At 48.9% G+C, this 16,230-nt stretch overlaps 1 long non-coding RNA gene and 1 pseudogene across 1 annotated transcript; one reads left to right on the top strand and one right to left on the bottom strand.

The window, feature by feature from the left end:
• The first annotated feature begins 2,293 nt into the window (after positions 1-2,293).
• Positions 2,294-2,436, top strand: LOC142020441 (U2 spliceosomal RNA; annotated as a pseudogene).
• Positions 2,437-10,500: 8,064 nt separating this feature from the next.
• Positions 10,501-11,820, bottom strand: LOC142020124 (uncharacterized). The gene is made up of 3 exons (XR_012647281.1): positions 11,770-11,820; positions 11,001-11,093; positions 10,501-10,640 (listed from the first exon to the last, which is right to left on the bottom strand). It is a non-coding gene; the product is annotated as an uncharacterized LOC142020124 (long non-coding RNA).
• Between the last annotated feature and the right edge of the window lie 4,410 nt (positions 11,821-16,230).

Here is a 16,230-nt window from a genome sequence, read left to right on the forward strand (position 1 = left end):
CCAAAGCAGGTTTTGCAAAGGCAACGGCTTTGAACCCCAGCTACGCCAGCTACCCTGAGTCACAGTCCGCATGATTAGAGCCCCCTTTCATCCTGCCATGAGCGACATGACAGATCTATCAAGTCACTGTGTACACAGGGAGCTTTAATCTGTAGATTATTTACCCAATAGACTGTAGCAGCTTCATATAATAGAGTGTAATGGCTTCAGGCAGTTATGGCCCACTGTCTGCGAGGCAGCTGAGGGTGATCTTCTCTGATGACAGCACACTCAAGAATGTCCTGCACTATGTCTGAGTAACAAGTGGGGGGTGCAAGTACCCTCTCAGTTGTGGCTTTTTAATAGGTCGGCTGCCCGGAAGCTTTACAATTTATCCACAGACAGTTCAGTCCTTTGGCTACTTCTCTGTGCAGTCTAGGGCTTGCTTATGTGTGAAAATACATCCCCAAAAAAGGCAGATGACATTTCAAATGGAGGCAGCCTTATTCTGGAACAAGAGTGACCACACACTCGGCCTTTTGGCTAAGATCAAGTGATAACTGCCCAACTACCCTGAACTCATCTAACGGACTATACTACACAGGGTGAAGTGACCTCTTCTCCCCTTCCCCACCTTCCCCTCTCTCTTTTTTCCCCCTTCTCTCTCTCTCTCTCTCTCTCTCTCTCTCTCTCCCCCTCTCCATGCAGTGCATTCCTCCCTTATTCCCATCGACGTTAAAAAAACGAAGGCACAGCTTGACTGCAACGCAGAAAATGCTCAGCCAGGGCCACCTCTCCTTACCCCCTGTATGACGCCTGCCTTTCTCCAGGTCCCACAAGGAGCCACAACAAGCGATCATGGATGAGCAACCAGACATGCTGCCGCCAGACAAACGCTGGGATTGCAGCAGCCATTCATCCCGACTAAGAATCAGCCTGGCCCCCCGAAGAGCTTCTGGCGGCCCCCCTCTTGAGAGGTGGGAAGTCAGAGCCCTCACTGTCTCCCCCTGCCCTGAGAGGCTTCTCCTTCTTCTCTCCCCAGATGCTGATGGAGACCACATCTGGGTAGACCCAAGGAGGGACTGGAATCACTGGCAAGGGCTGGGATGAGGACAGCACCCGCCACCGCCCTCCCTGCGGCTTTTAAGCCTCAACTCCCCCAAAAAACACAGGAGACCACCTGTCCCGGAGGGCAACAGTCCATGAGTAGGGAGTTCTTAATGTTCCCCTCCCCTTCTCTTGTCCTTTCCCGCTTGTTTTTTCCCCCACAGGCGCTGAGAGGGGCCGCAGGCAAGGAGCAGGGTGGACTGGAGAGGAGCAGCGTGGAGGAGGACGAGGAGTGGACCCCCTGCTGCACAGAGCCCCCGGGTTCAACGGCAGCGCTCCAGGCGACCCTGGAGGCTACTTTCAGTTAACACCACTACCTCCGACGCACTGCCAGGAGCACCGCAGAGAGGCTTCGGCGGGCAGCTAGACCAGAGGAGAAGCCGAACTCTCCCTCCAGGTGGACTGTGTTTTGACGCCTCTGCTCGCAATAAGGATCCAAGTCAGGGAAGGCATTGGCCTCTCTCTCTTCCTGACAGACTGTGTCCTTGACCAGGAGACACATCGACTCCCTCTCCTGGCAGACTGTGCTTGCAGCTCGCGACGAGGGACGTATCAGGAGGCGTTGGCTCCCCCTAGGTGATGGACTGTGCCTATGGACTGTGACGTGAGACAAAGTCAGGGGAAACATTGGCCTCCTTTACCTGACAGACTACGTTTTACATCAGAACTCGCCGGACGGAAGAGGACTCCATTGCTGGGCACCCTACCACACAAGGACTTGAACTTCTCCTTGCCCCTCGGGTGGCGCCTTCGCTGACACTTCCAAACGAAAACTTTTCACATCGACCATGATCCAGTCAAAGCAGGACATGGACAACAAGGACATGACGAGGGATGAGAGGAGAAGACGACAAAGGACCAGCCTAAGGGGAAGCACTGGCTTCCACCCACCTGATGAACTATCGCTGAAGTACCACGTTCCTTTCATCTAGGACAAGCACAGAATGAACGGACAGACCCCAAGTTGGGGAACATTGTACCCACTACCTTATGGACTCTTCTGATTCTTGGACCACGCTGTACTTCATGGGAGATGCCCCCACCACCCCAGGAATCAATAGACTCTAGCCTAAAACACCCCCTATCTGTATCTGGGACGAGGCAGGTTAGGCCTTTGGGCTTCCTCGTTTTAAACTGTATTGATGCAACCCTGTTCACGTCAACCTACCCTCGAGCCCCACATCTCAAATGCTCTATTGCATTAAATGTACCTTTGCTGTTACTTGCTTAAAACATTAGCTACAATAAAACCGTATCTGTTCTTATCAGTTTAATATCTGATATGTCCTTTATCTGAGGACTATATATTCAATGAAGTTAAGTCGGAATAGTTAATCGGGAAGAACTACTCCAGAGTAATGGCAGAGAAGACCTAAGGTGACCATCCATCCCGGATTAGGTGGGACGGTCCCTTATGTGGGACGCCAAAAAGGCATCCTGACTTATTGTTTAAAAGGGACGAATTGTCCTGTATTTGGGCCCTCCCCACTCCATTGACCTTTTCCACCAGCAGCTGCACAGGCTGTGCAGCTGCGGGCAGGAGTCACTTCCCCGAGCCTTGGGAGGCAGGGGGAGCATGGGCAGCTGCCATGTCCCTGCCGCTGGAGTGCTGGCAGATGAGGTTTCCCCAGGGCTCCTGGGGAGCAGCAGGGGCTGCTGCTTCCAGGGGCTCCTGGGGATCACCAGTGGCTGCTGCCTCCTTCCTGGCTCCCCGGGGCTCGGTGGAGCCAGGAGGAGCCCTCCCTTTCCCCTTATCTCCCTGTCCCGTATTTGGAATGGGGATATGGTCGCCCTAAGAAGACCACAGTCCGACATCAATGCTAGAACACACACACTCACTTTGAAATACAGATGCGTCTGCCTAGCTACATCTCAATGAGGAGTTCAGGGTAAGCCCAGCTTTCTTGACCCTATCTTTCATAAAAACTGCAGCATCACGGTTCCCATCCCTATCACTGAGCACGCAGAACTCAGGTCAGCACTCACTGAATATAAGGCAGATCCCTCCTGAGTTGCTTACAGGCTGCAAAAAACAATTTATAGGCAAAAGACTGGTCGAACAGTTTGCAAAGCCAGGTATCTTTTAACTCTTGCCTACACAGCTACATTTTGACCCGGAGACTCATCTCTATTTATCAGATATCCCTTGGAACAGGGTGAAGTATTTGTCAGATGGGGAAACATAACTGGAGGAATTCTAGCTACACTGAAAACAACAGCAGGATCTCCATTGACTTCAAAGGGGCAGAATTTCACCTAAGAATTTGGCTACGATCATTAAATAGGTTAGAACAAAAAGCAGTCAAGTAGCACTTTAAAGACTAGCAAAATGGTTTATTAGGTGAGCTTTTGTGGGACAGACCCACTTCTTCAGACCATAGCCAGACCAGAACAGACCCGATATTTAAGGCACAGAGAACCAAAAACAGTAAGCAAGGAGGACAAATCAGAAAAAGATAATCAAGGTGAGCAAATCAGAGAGTGAAGGGGTGGGGGGGAGGTCAAGAATTAGATTGAGCCAAGTATGCAGACAAGCCCCTAGCGTATTATCATTCAGAAAGAGCACTGACAACAATTGGATACACATTCCTGTGCCCAACCTTTCTTGTTTCCATTCAGGGGATGTATAAGCGCTATCAGTGCTTTTTTTTCGTGAAAAAAAGGTGCTGGATCTCAGGTCCTGCTGGCAGCCTCAGCTGCAGGATCCCTGGCAGTGGGAATCTGCAGCCCTGAGGCTGAAAGTCAGCGAGGCACAGAGGCAGCCCCAGCCGTGGGACTGTGGGGGGAAACGGTGCTGGAACTCTGTTCTGGTGTGTTTCCCCAGAAGAAAAAAGCCCTTAGTGCTATGTTTTATAAACAGAACTTGTATCAAGAAATTGTCTGAAATGTATATAGGAAATGGCATAAATAAAATTTCATCTTTTGTTAGCTATGCATTATCAGTCTGGAATATCTTGTGTAAATACTAACTTTTCAACATACCCAAGCACAGAGGGACAAAATCCCGTCATTTAAACCCACGGCAATAGAAATTCCAGTGCTGCAGAGAAATATAAGCTAACCAGAACGTTGATCATTTTCATTGTCCACTGGAAAGGGACCCAGTTTCAGACCTTTCTAATTTTCCTTATTGTAGAGAGCTTTAGAATTCAGAAGACATTTCCTACCAGGTGAAAACAGCTTTAAATCTGGACTGAAGTGCTCTCAAAATAGATTCAATTTAATTGTGAGCCTTGCCAGCTAGTGATGGCCACTTAGCTATCCACTTTTCATGGTTAACCAAAGAACACATGCTGTACAGCTGAGCGTTTGCTTCTTGTTTACAGGAGTCCAAAAACTTGAAGTAAAGGATTTCCACAACGGTTTTAATTCCCACTGCAAATTTTAGTTGCTGGGATATTCCTGCCAATGTATCTCTCCAGTACCAATGGTACACATGCCCCCTCTTTCTCCACTGCTGTCATACTTGACTTTCAGCAAACATTTTCCACTCAAAAGGCTCGGTAAAGCCTTCCTGCTGAATTTCTGGCCCACTGAGCACCAGCTCTTGTTCCTTCTTTGAAATTAATTTCAAACATGAAACAAATCACACTGTTAAAACATACATTAAAAACAAATTATGCTCTCGCACTAGGTAATATATGGCTCAGGCCAGCAAGTGATAAACTCAGACAGCTTACAAATAATTAGAGGGGGAAAAAAGCAGAGACTTTCTGTCCCTATGGGAAAGCATTTATCATATGCTTCTTCACTTGCTCAGCCCCCAGAAGCCATGTCTGCACTAGAGGATTCACAGAGCCCAAGACAACAAGGGATGTGTGCTCATCTACTTGGCCCTCGTGCACAACGCAATGCTACAGAACTCTTCCCACATAACTTCCTAAAATCTCTCTCTTGGAAAACCAACCCGAACCTATTCCAGCCAAGCTGCTGGGATTTAACCTTCTCTCTCCCCACTATTGTAGCTGTACTACACTTTGTGTACAGGCTTATATGCAGGAGAGGCAGGAGAAGGGGTCAGGGGGAAGACGAGAGGTGGGCAAAAGTTGCAAATGCACCCTTCTATGTCTGGATTGCCTCCCTTCCTCCCTGCTGCACTGTGCAAGGGGAGCCTGCAGGGCATGATGGGGGAGCCTGAGGCACTGTGGGAGCTGTAGTTCCTTGTCCAGCTTCCCTGCCTACAGACCTGGCCCTGGAGCAGGGAAGGGACTACATTTCACAGCATGCCCTTGGCTGCTAGCAGCAGGAAAAGATGGTTGGAGGGAGGGAAATTTATTTTTCACTTATTACAGCAAGATCACAGAAGTTCATTTTTTTCTATAAAACCTTTATTACTGTGTAAATTTTTAGTATGTTATAGCAAAATCATTTTACCAGTCTGTTTCCACTCACATTTTTCATTAATCACCCTTATGCACACTCATTGCACAACTATTTTGAACTCATTTACATCAAAAGAAATTGTATGCCACGTTTACAAGAAAAGCACCTCCCACAGAAATGTCTGAGTTCAGGCCTTGTAGGCTTACATAGTGATAAAGTCTCAGAAGCAGGGGCTACTGGGAGATTTCATAAAGCTGCTGGGAAGTTTAGAGGGATTGTGAGGGAAGAGGTCAAACTCCCAAGATTCCTTAGAGGAATTGCTTTGAGCCCCAGAGCCTGGTACTGTTTCTGAGGTACCTTTGGTCAAGAGCAATGCTCAGATGAATTCTCTGCTCTTCCGCCTTGATTTCAATGGAGCCATGTTCATACACTCATACAATCCTAGGGCTGGAAGAGACCTCAGGAGGTCAGCCCCCTGCCCAGCCCCCTGCTCTAAGCAGGACCAACCCTAACCTCGTCCCAGCCAGCGCTTTGTCAAACCGGGACTCAAAAACCTCTGGGGATGGAAATTCCACCACCTCCTTAGGTAATGTATTCCAGTTCTTCACCCCCCCCTCCCAGTGACAGTTTTTCCTAATACCCAACCTAGACCTCCCACACTGAACTTGAGACCATTGCTCCTTGTTCTGCCATCCATCACTACTAAGAGCAGCCTCTCTCTATCCTGTTCAGAGCCTCACTTCAGGAAGTTGAAGGCTGCTATCAAATCAGCCATCACTCTTCTCTCCTGCAAACGACATAATCCCAAATCCCTCATCTGCTCCTTGTAGGTCATGTGCTCCAGACCCCTACTCTGGCCCTTAACTATCTTTTATTAGTTCTCCTTCGTAGTTTCATCTACCTCTGAACCTAAAGATGGTTATTCTACATGCATGGCCAGGGGAGTACAGCTGTTCTTAAACCTTCACTCATCAGGTCCTTAGAGACAACTTACTGCAGTCTTTAAGAAATCCATTTTGACCTGGTGCATTCCACCTGTGGGCTGATGTGTTTGTTTGTTTGCACCCAAAGCTCTTGAAAATACAATGTCATCATGCTCTTACTGTGCGCTTCTGTCCTGTTCCTGATTACTAGATTTGATCTCACTCCCAGCATGCTCCCTTGTCAACATCCCTGAGAGCAGGTGTCTGTGAGAAAATATTGGTGGTTCTAGTACAATCTATTAGTGCTGGCTAAGGGACCCTAAGCGCTCAGAATGAGTTACCAGCTGGAATAATCTGGCCCCAGGTCTGAACACAAGACATATTCACAGGCCTGTTATTTTGCCCTACACCACAGGGATAACTGGGTATGTAGAATGTAATTCTCAACCCTATTATTTTTTATACCCATAGCTTTTCTGAACAGCTCTGTTAGGACGTATAATGTCAATACAGGATTATTCCCCCTACTTCTATTTCTTGTTCAAACGTAAAGAAATTAATTTTCTGGTCATAATTTCAGTACCTCTGGGACGTTAGCAGGATGGAAGTAAAAATAGAAGATCATTACAGTGTCAGGGAATGCAGATAAGTGTGACTGATAACCTGAGTGTCATTGATTTAATAATCTAATAATGTCTCTGCACACTCAGTGCTCAGACTCACCGATGGCAGAGAAAGATTTAAACCTGGCTGCAGCAGCGGATTAGAATCAGCCCCTCAGCTGTAAGGATCACTGTCAGATCAGAATTGATGATAAGTAACCAATGGCCGGTGTCCAAAAAGCAAAAAAAGGAGCCATCGGGCCTCTGGACTTTGCAAGGGAAGCATAGTTTTCTATTCCTGGGGGTGACAGCACAAGGAGGTCATAGTTCTGCAGCAGACTGGCTGTCTATGTTCAAAGAGCACCGGCCGCTGCCCAGCACATGTCGAGGATACAGCTAGCCATGGGCAGTGCTTCAGCCCACGCTGACAGTGCTAGGGGGAAGTTTTCAGCTGTGTGCAATTTTCAGCCCAGACAACAGGGGTCTGGTGCCAAAGGCCACCACAGTCAATGGGAGTTTTCGTTTTGCTTTCTTTGGGCTTTGCATCAGGCGCCGAGTCCTATAAGCTCTACTCCAAGGAAGGAAGTGGGTCCTACCCACGAAAGTGCATTAACTAATAAATAAACGTGTCAGTCTCTAAGGTGCTCCAGGACGGCTTGTTTTTTGTGGCACTGTGGACTAACACAGCTACCCCTCTCAGACTGTTAGGAGAGAATCTTCCTTGGCAACATCTGAGCCACCCAGGGGGCTGCTGGAGAGGGATTTTCTGCGAATGATCTGGCTGCGGAGTGCACATGCTTCACCTGGCCTGACAGTCAGGGCCATCCCTACCCATATGCAAAGTGCACGGCTGTGGAGGGCCCCACAGCCTTGGGGGCCCCACACAGCCACTGGAGGGAGCATGGGCAAGAGAGCAGTGGGGTGGGGCTGAGTGCACCGGTGCCTGGTGGGAACAGGGCTCTGTGAGACCGGGAAGGGGAGGGGAGGGGAGGGGAGTGCCTCTCCTGGGCTCAGTGTTGGGTGGTTCCCCTAATGCAGGGGCCATGGGCTCCTGGTGCTGAGCTCAGCACCTTGCCACAGAGCCGCCTACCAGGGAGGTGACGGGGATAGGTGGTCCGCTCGGAGCTGACCGGCTGCATCCCCAGTCAGCCAGAGGCCGGCTCCAAACACACACAGGCTGAGCTGGGGTTGGGGGGGGTCCCCATTCCCCTCCTCACCCAGGGCAGTAGGAAGCACCAGGCTTCCCCCCAGCTCCAGGCCCCAGACCCCATAGGGAGGGGCAGCTTTGCTCAGCTCCTTGTGGGTCATGGAAGTGAGGTGCTGGTGGGCCAGCTGGGACTCAGGGGCCTGGCTCTGCCTGGCTGCGGCAGTGCTGAGCAGATCAATACCCTCCATCGTCTCACCCCCCAGTACAGTGCCTCGCTCCCTGCCCACCTGCACTGCTGCCCCCTTCTTCCTCCCAGCTTCTGTTCCCTCTGCATTGCTTCCCCTCCCCTCCCTTCTGAGTGTCTTCCGATTTCTCTGGCATCCCTCACGGCCTCCCTGCTGCCCCTGTCTCCCCCATTACTGGATGGGACAGGGGGCGGTGGCCACCCTTCACTGTGGCGCTGGCAGCGGTGCCCAGCAGTGTGACCTGACCTGAGGGTTTGCTGCTGCTGCTTTGGCCACTCAGCACCCAAGGGGTGAGTTTGCGGGTTCTGCCCTTTTCCACCTGTCCGCTCAACTGCTGCCAGACCCGGTGTGAGCCAGACCTATAAGCACCACTCTGCTGCCACTGATCTGCTCTTCGCATCAAGCCACAGAACATTATTATCAGATCAGAGCTATTTAATGTGGCAAATCTGCCAATATTGTACGCTTGTGTTTGTGCTGCTAAAAGCAAGTTGGGCATTGGGGCAGTTTAATAGCACCGCCCAGGGCATCAGAAATCCTAAGGCTGGCCCTGCAAACAGTAACCAGATCTGATCTTCTCCAGCACCCCCTGGCAGGCCAATATCCGCACTCCCCCGGGTAGTTAGGGAGGGGAAGGGCTGCAGGACACAGCGGTGAAGGTGCAGACCACTGCTCTGTTATCAGACAGCCCATGAGGATCACTGCAATCCTGTGGGTCTGATAAAGGTTTGTTATTTGTGTCTCTCTTGGGAACCGTTGTCTGATGGGTCGAGCTTTTTTTACGTTATTAACTTTGTATTAATGATGGTCAGTGTTTTGTTGATTTAGAGGCCTCTGCAAAAGAAAGCAACACAATAAGAGGAGTGTACCAAAGGCGTGCTGAATACATCGCCCCCAGTGCCCTGCTGTTGCAGCTGCCTCAGCATTCCAGCAAGATACCACGTAAAATGTCTGCAGCTTAGCTGTTCACTTCTGCCGGGTGTTAATAATTATATATGGAGATACATGTCTCATAGAGCTGGAAGGGACCTCAGGAGGTCATTGGGTCCAGGCCCCTGCCCTCTTGGTAGGACCAAGCACCATCCTTTTCCCTGTCCCCTCCATTTGCCCCAGATCCCTAAATGGCCCCCTCAAGGGCTGAACTCACAACACTGGGTTTAGCCAGCCAATGCTCAAACTTCTGAGCTATCCCTCCCACCAAGAGTTGTAATCCAAACTCGGATTTCTTCTGCTGCTGGAGGAATTTCGGGCACAGGGTGGGGGAGGGTGTTTTAGCACATTAGCCAACCCCCAGGTTAAAGCCCCATTGTGGACAAGGCACGCTGCCTGTTTATACAGTAGCTGGAAGGAGACAGCCTTCGGGTGGCACCTCCGGTTTACTTCAATCTGCCAATGTGTTGAACCTACAACCCGCCCGTCTGCTCCAGAGGGCTGCTCTGTTGGCACCAACGGAGACAGGACAACTCAAACCTGCTGAGGAGCTACCCCAGGGCCTTTCACCTGTTAGCGCTTCAGAGTTGGTCGTCCAGCCCCTACTGATGTGGGTGGCAGATGAAGCTTCCCTGGGCGGCCTTCTCTCACTGCAGCCCCAGCCACACTCCACCCCATTCCAGGTTCCCCTGCTCCCTGCTCAGCTTCTCTGCAAGCCCCCTCTCTCCACAAGGCCCCACTTGCCCACCATTCCCCTGTCCCTTTTCTCCTCCACGCCCTCACTCATGGGGTTGCGGTGGTGAGGAGGGACACGGCAAGTGGCAGGGACTTCGGAGCCGGGGAGTGGAACAGAGGAGACCAAGAGCGACTCACCAGGCAGGAGCTACAGAAAGCTGTGAGCGCGCTGGGGAAGTGGTGCAGCAGGCAAGGGAAGAGACACAGTGTAGGCAGGGCCACCATGACCCAGGGTTTGCCTCCCCTGGCCTAGTCTACCTGTCGCCTGTGGGAGTTGGGTGCCAAGGGTGGGATTTTCCAAAGCCCTGGCATCATCTACAGTCAGACATCCCAGTGACTTTCAGGGAGATCTGTGCTCTGAAAGTCATTGAAAACTGCATCCATTGCTCCCTGGGGTGTGGCTGAATATCCCAGGCTTCACCGCTCAGCCTTTTGTCCCTGCCTCCCGGCCTGAGATGCTGCAGGACTTCTCACCTGCTGGACAGAGACTCCTCCAAAGGACTGCATGGCAGAGGCAGCTGGGAGATCAGCGCGTCAATCACCTCCACTCTCTCTCCAGCTGGACAAAGGTTATTCCCGGCCAGCACCTACCCTAGGGTGGGGTGGCCAAAGCAGCTGCAAAGCATCCATCCCTCAGGCAGGCTAGCACCTGTGAAGGAAATGACAAATTGACACAATTCTGTAGCTGCTCTGTTTCCTCCCTGGACAGGCTAGGAAACTGGCGCAGGGAAAGGTCTGTTAATGAGACATGACATCCAGTTTATTATAATTCAGCTCATAGAGTGAATATTGATCTTTTCCAACTGTGCATGGAAATAATCCCATTGCCCAGCTGGCATCTCCAAGCATGGGAGGGTTTAGCTCTCAGTGGCTCAATCTCACTTGCTCTGCAAATGGTGTGGCGAGGGTCTCTGGCAAGGAGGGCATTGTCAGCCAGCAGCCCTCCAAGCCAGACACCTCGCAGGGTATTTCCACTCCGATTGGAGTCTGCAACTCCAGAGGACAATACCTCTTCGGTAGAAGCCATACTCTGGGCTGAAGGCAACACCCGGCCTTCTCCAGCTCCACGTCAGCACTCTTCTGTGTTTCCAGTTCACTTCCCCTAAAGAAGAAAAGAACACATGGTGGGTTGCTAGAGTAACTCTAGTGCGAGAGAGCCCAAGGACACTTGCTATTACAAGAGAACTAACTGCAGCGATGGTGGACACTTTCCCTTAGCGAGGGGTAAGAACAGGTTTTGAAATGGAAGGGGTCTTGTATGGTTAGTGATGGAGTCACAATGTCAGCTCCAGTTTCATAAAGGGCAAATGACCTAGCAGCACTGTTATTAACCTCAGGCCTTATTCTGCTCACGTCCACCAGGGTGGGGCAATTGCACTCAAAGTCTCACATTTTTCACTTTTCTTTTAAAGATCCTTTTCCTTAGGTTGCCCAAACCACCATCCCCTGCCACCCCCTCGCCCCCACAAGTTATCCATTATTCATTTGTTCCCTTAACTTGCTTTTCGGCCACACCATATATGAGGTTCCATTGATAAAGAGCTAATAAATTAACAAATCTTATCCCAAGTCCAACCCGCTGCTTCTGTCTGGAGAGTGCTGGAAAAATGCTGATGAACCATATTTTTGTCAGACTTCGCCACTTTGTGAAACTGGAAACATTCCATGGGGGCCCATTGATTGCAATGCACTTCCAGGAGAACAGAGACTAAGTTCTCAGGGAGACCTGCCTGCCAGACAGCTTCCAAAATCTGCCTCCTCAGTTCCTGCCAACTCACCTGCCCATGAAAGCCAAGAACCTGGATCCCAGAGCTTCCAGGGTCTGCAGCTCTAGGGCAGCCCCTAAAGTGAACTGCTCCAAGCCCCTTCCAGGAGATTTCAAAATGTTTGGTTTTCCTTCTGAATTAGTAAAAAACCAAAATTAGAAAAAACCCACCCTCTTCCACAAAGCCATCTCTGCCCAAGCATCTACCCATCTATAACACATATTGCTCATGGCTACAGCGTTATTATAACAGCTATTAAATATTCATGAAGCATTTATAAATGGAATATTTGTATCAAGCATAACTTTCTTTTGTTTTAAGAGTGATATAAAGCTTCCAGAAATGTTCACCTCCAGTCAGCTCTTTTGCTAGTGCTTGGCTACTCTGATATCTCTTCATGCAAAGCAATGGCTCAAGGCAGGCTGGGTTGTGACAGATGGTATGAAATGAAAGAAAGAAAGGAATAAAAGAAGAAATGCAAGTAGCTGCCTAACCTTAGCAGCAATGAGAGCTTCGGGTGGCTTCACTGAGCGGTGCTCTCACCTAAACTGCTCAGTCGACAAAATGCTATTATGGAAATAGATGTTGTCCAAAGATGTAACTAATTAAGAAAATGTTCTGTTTGGTTATTGAACACTGAGGGTCTGCCTACACAGAGGTGATGGGTAAGGGTGCATGCAGGTCACATTTATCACCCTCCCCCCCACAGCTTTGCCCCCCACTTACACTCATCATCAGTGTTGCACCTCTTCTGGTGTGTGTGTGGGTGCAGTCCCGTCTCTCGCCCAGAGTGGTGTGGCCTGGGAGCAAAGTGAGCTTCCTAGCTTGCGCTATCAGGCCACGCTGCTGAAGAGGAGGAAAGGAACTGCCCCACGCTCACCAGAAGCAGTGTGGCCTGTCCACGGGAAGAGGTACTAGGCAGGGGCGGGTCAGGGGGAGGGGCATGAGTGGAGCAGAGGCTGGGAGAGGGTGGAGCATGAGTGGGGAGGGGTGGGGCATTGGCATGTGGTCAGTGCCCCCCAGAATCCCTGCACTACTCACCTGTGTGTGCATCCCCTGTGCAGCCTGTAGAGACAAGGCTGTGTTGAGACATGTGAATGCCGCTTGTCAGCAATATTTCTAACCCCCGCAACCCCATCACCACACACTAGTGACTTTCGCTTTGTCAGCAGGCAAGGGTGACTGCCAACCAAGCAGGAGGCACTTTGCGCTTAACGGCAGCACAACTCTTGTCATGGGGAGGGGGTCAAGCATCCATGAACGACAAATTTTCATCCATCAATTGCAAGCGCAGGCATGGCTGGTTCCTTGTGACGGTCGTTTGCTCTGAGGCTGGCTCCCATTTTTCTAGTTGGAGCTGTCAAGTTTTTGAAGTAAAAAAGGTAAAAAATGGATGTTGCAGATGTTTCTGAGTGCCCAAGAACTGGGTACTACCCTGTTTTTGTTTATTTTATGTGCACACTCACTGTAAGTGAGCTAAATTTTCATTACACTATAGTCTCTATTCTAAAAATAATCTTTCCTCTATATTGTATTTGCGTATGTGAGCACCCAGCTGGTTAGGCAAACACGTGCCTCCTACAGCCAATGGCATAGTCAACTAATGGGGTAACTGTTATTCCAAGAGGGATAGGATTGGTAAACATGAAATTAAAGCAGGATTTAGGCCTGGAACTTCATGAAGCAAATGGTTCCCTCATTATCTCTTTTAGCCCACTGGTTAGGATGCTCACGAGGGATATGGAGCAGACAGTTCAATTCCCTGTCTGTCTACGACAATGTGTGCATATTCTGAGGCCTTCTCGGCCATTCCAGCAGAAAGTTCAAATCACTCTATGCCCACCCCATACAAAAGGAAACCTTTGGAACGATTCTCTTACTGCTGTATGATCTCCATAGGTGAGTAAGACATAGCATCCACTGAAAAGAGCCACTCAGTGTGCAGCAGCAGTCAGAAAAGCCAACAGAGTGGTAGGAATCATTAAGACAGGGATAGAGAAGCCGAAGAATAATGTCTTATCGTCTCTATATGAATCCATCGTACGCCCACATCTTGAATACTGCATGCAGGTGTGGTCGCCTCATCTCAGAAAAGATTATCTAGGCACTGGAAAAGGTCAGAAAATGGCAACAAAACTGATGAGGGGCAATGAATACGACTGGGATTTTTCATCTTGGAAAAGAGATGCGGAAGGGAGGGGTATGACAGAGGTCTAGACAACCATGACTGGTGTGGAAAATGTGGATAAAGAACAGTTAGGGCATACAGTCTTAACGTGCTAGACTGGCTAAGCACCCCCAATCCAACAATACCACAGAAAATATAGTATGGACACCTGGCTAAAAATTAATTAAGCAATAAGAGTATTGTCCTGTCCATACCCTCATCTCCTAACAAGATGTCTCAGGCTCCAGAATTGAAAGAAGGAAGTCGTCTGGCTTTCCAGTTTTATTTTGCAATTCAGACCATGGCATGGCTTCAGATACGCAGTTCATACTGAGGAATATCTAATCATATTCAAGCTAAGACAACTGGCTTCCTGACCCACCCTTATTATGTTTAACTGGGTGCGTGACATCAAAAGCATCCAATTTGCAATCCTTCAACATTCTCTGCAAACTACAGAGTCTTGAAACCTGCCACCCTAGGTTTGGCAAAGAATTACAGCCCTTCATTACCTCCCTTCAGAGCTGTGACTCCATTTCTGACTTGTTATAAATTGCTAAGTTTTATTAATCAAAACAGATCAGAAAGCTAAACAAGAAATTGCACCTGTGGCATAGGCAATGGGGTGCTTGGAATATGAATGCAGCCCAGCTGACACCAGAGTGGTCATATTGTTCTGATGCATAGGAAAAGGATTTGATCATTTTCCTAGTCACAGCAGCTAATGAAGACAAGCACAGGAGAAACAAGTACAAAGGGATCCCCAATGCTCTTCCTTGTTCTGGATACAGGGCTGCATGCAGTGGATGTAGAACAGGGCTCGTGTCATGAGTGAAGCCAATGGAGGATTTAATCTTGGTGTAAAGTTAAACACACAAAACCAAATGGAAATAGCATCCATAGCGTAGACAGGCTATTGGCACATAGTACTCTATAGGTCTGTGTAGCTGTCTTATTCCAGCTGAGTGTGACCCCCCAGAGCTAGAAGGCTCTATACAGGGTATTTCTATACTACGTGAAAGATCAACCTGATAGGAACACACAAAATTGAATTATCAGGGGTCGGCAGTCGATCCCTGTACTCCTCGGAGTACGTCTGTACTTAACTGGCATTTGACGCACCGCAGTCGATCTTTCAGAGTTTGATTTTGCCGCGTGTGTGAAGACGCAGCAAAAATCGATCTTGCTGGGCTCGGTCATTGACCCTGGCTCTCCATGCTATTGTGTTTTTCTAGTCACAGCAGCAGCAAATACTTTAGTAGCGGAGGATCTTTACTTCAGACCATTTCTCCAATTTGTCCAGATCATTTTGAATTTTGACCCTATTCTCCAAAGCAGTTGCAACCCTCCTAGATCGGTGTCATCTGCAAACTTAATAAGTGCACTGTCTATGCCAACATCTAAATTGTTGAGGAAGATATTGAACAGAACCAGTCCCAGTGCAGACCCCTGTGGAACTCCACTTGTTATACCTTTCCAGCAGGATGGAGAACCATTAATAACTACTCTCTGAGTATGGTTATCCAGCCACTTTTGCACCCACCTTATAGTAGCCCCATCTAAGTTGTATTTGCCTAGTTTATTGATAAGAATATCATGCGAGACTGTATACTAAAATCTAGGTATACCACATCCACCACTTCTCCCTTATCCACAAGGCTCGTTATCCCATCAAAGAAAGCTATCAGATTGGTTTGACATGATTTGTTCTTTGCAAATCCATGCTGGCTCGTCTCTATCAGCTCACCACCTTCCAAGTGTTTGCAGATGATTTCCTTAACTACTTGTTCCATTATCTTTCCTGGCACAGAAGTTAAACTGACCAGTTTGTAGTTTCCTGCATTGTTCTTATTCCTCCTTTTATAGATGGGCACTATATCTGCCTTTTTCCAGTCTTCTGGAATCTCTCCTGTCTCCCATGATTTTCTAAAGATGATAGCTAATGGCACAGATACCTTCTCCATCAGCTCCTTGAGTATTCTAGGATGCATTTCATCAGGCCGTGGTGACTTGAAGACATCTAACTTTCCTAAGTGATTTTTAACTTGTTCTTTTTTTTATTTTATCTTCTAAACCTACCCCTTTCCCACTAGCATTCACTGTCAGGCATTCCTTCTTCAGACTTCTCAGTGAAGACCGAAACAAAGAAATCATTAAAAATCTCTGCCATTTCCAAGCTTCCTGTTACTGTTTTTCCCTCCTCACTGAGCAATGGGCCTACCCTATCCTTGGTCTTCCTCTTGCTTTTAATGTAGTTATAAAAAGCCTACTTGTTTCCCTTTATGCCTGTAGCTAATTTGAGCTCG

This window comes from Carettochelys insculpta, chromosome 13 (assembly GCF_033958435.1).
Source record: "Carettochelys insculpta isolate YL-2023 chromosome 13, ASM3395843v1, whole genome shotgun sequence".
NCBI lineage: Eukaryota > Metazoa > Chordata > Testudines > Carettochelyidae > Carettochelys > Carettochelys insculpta.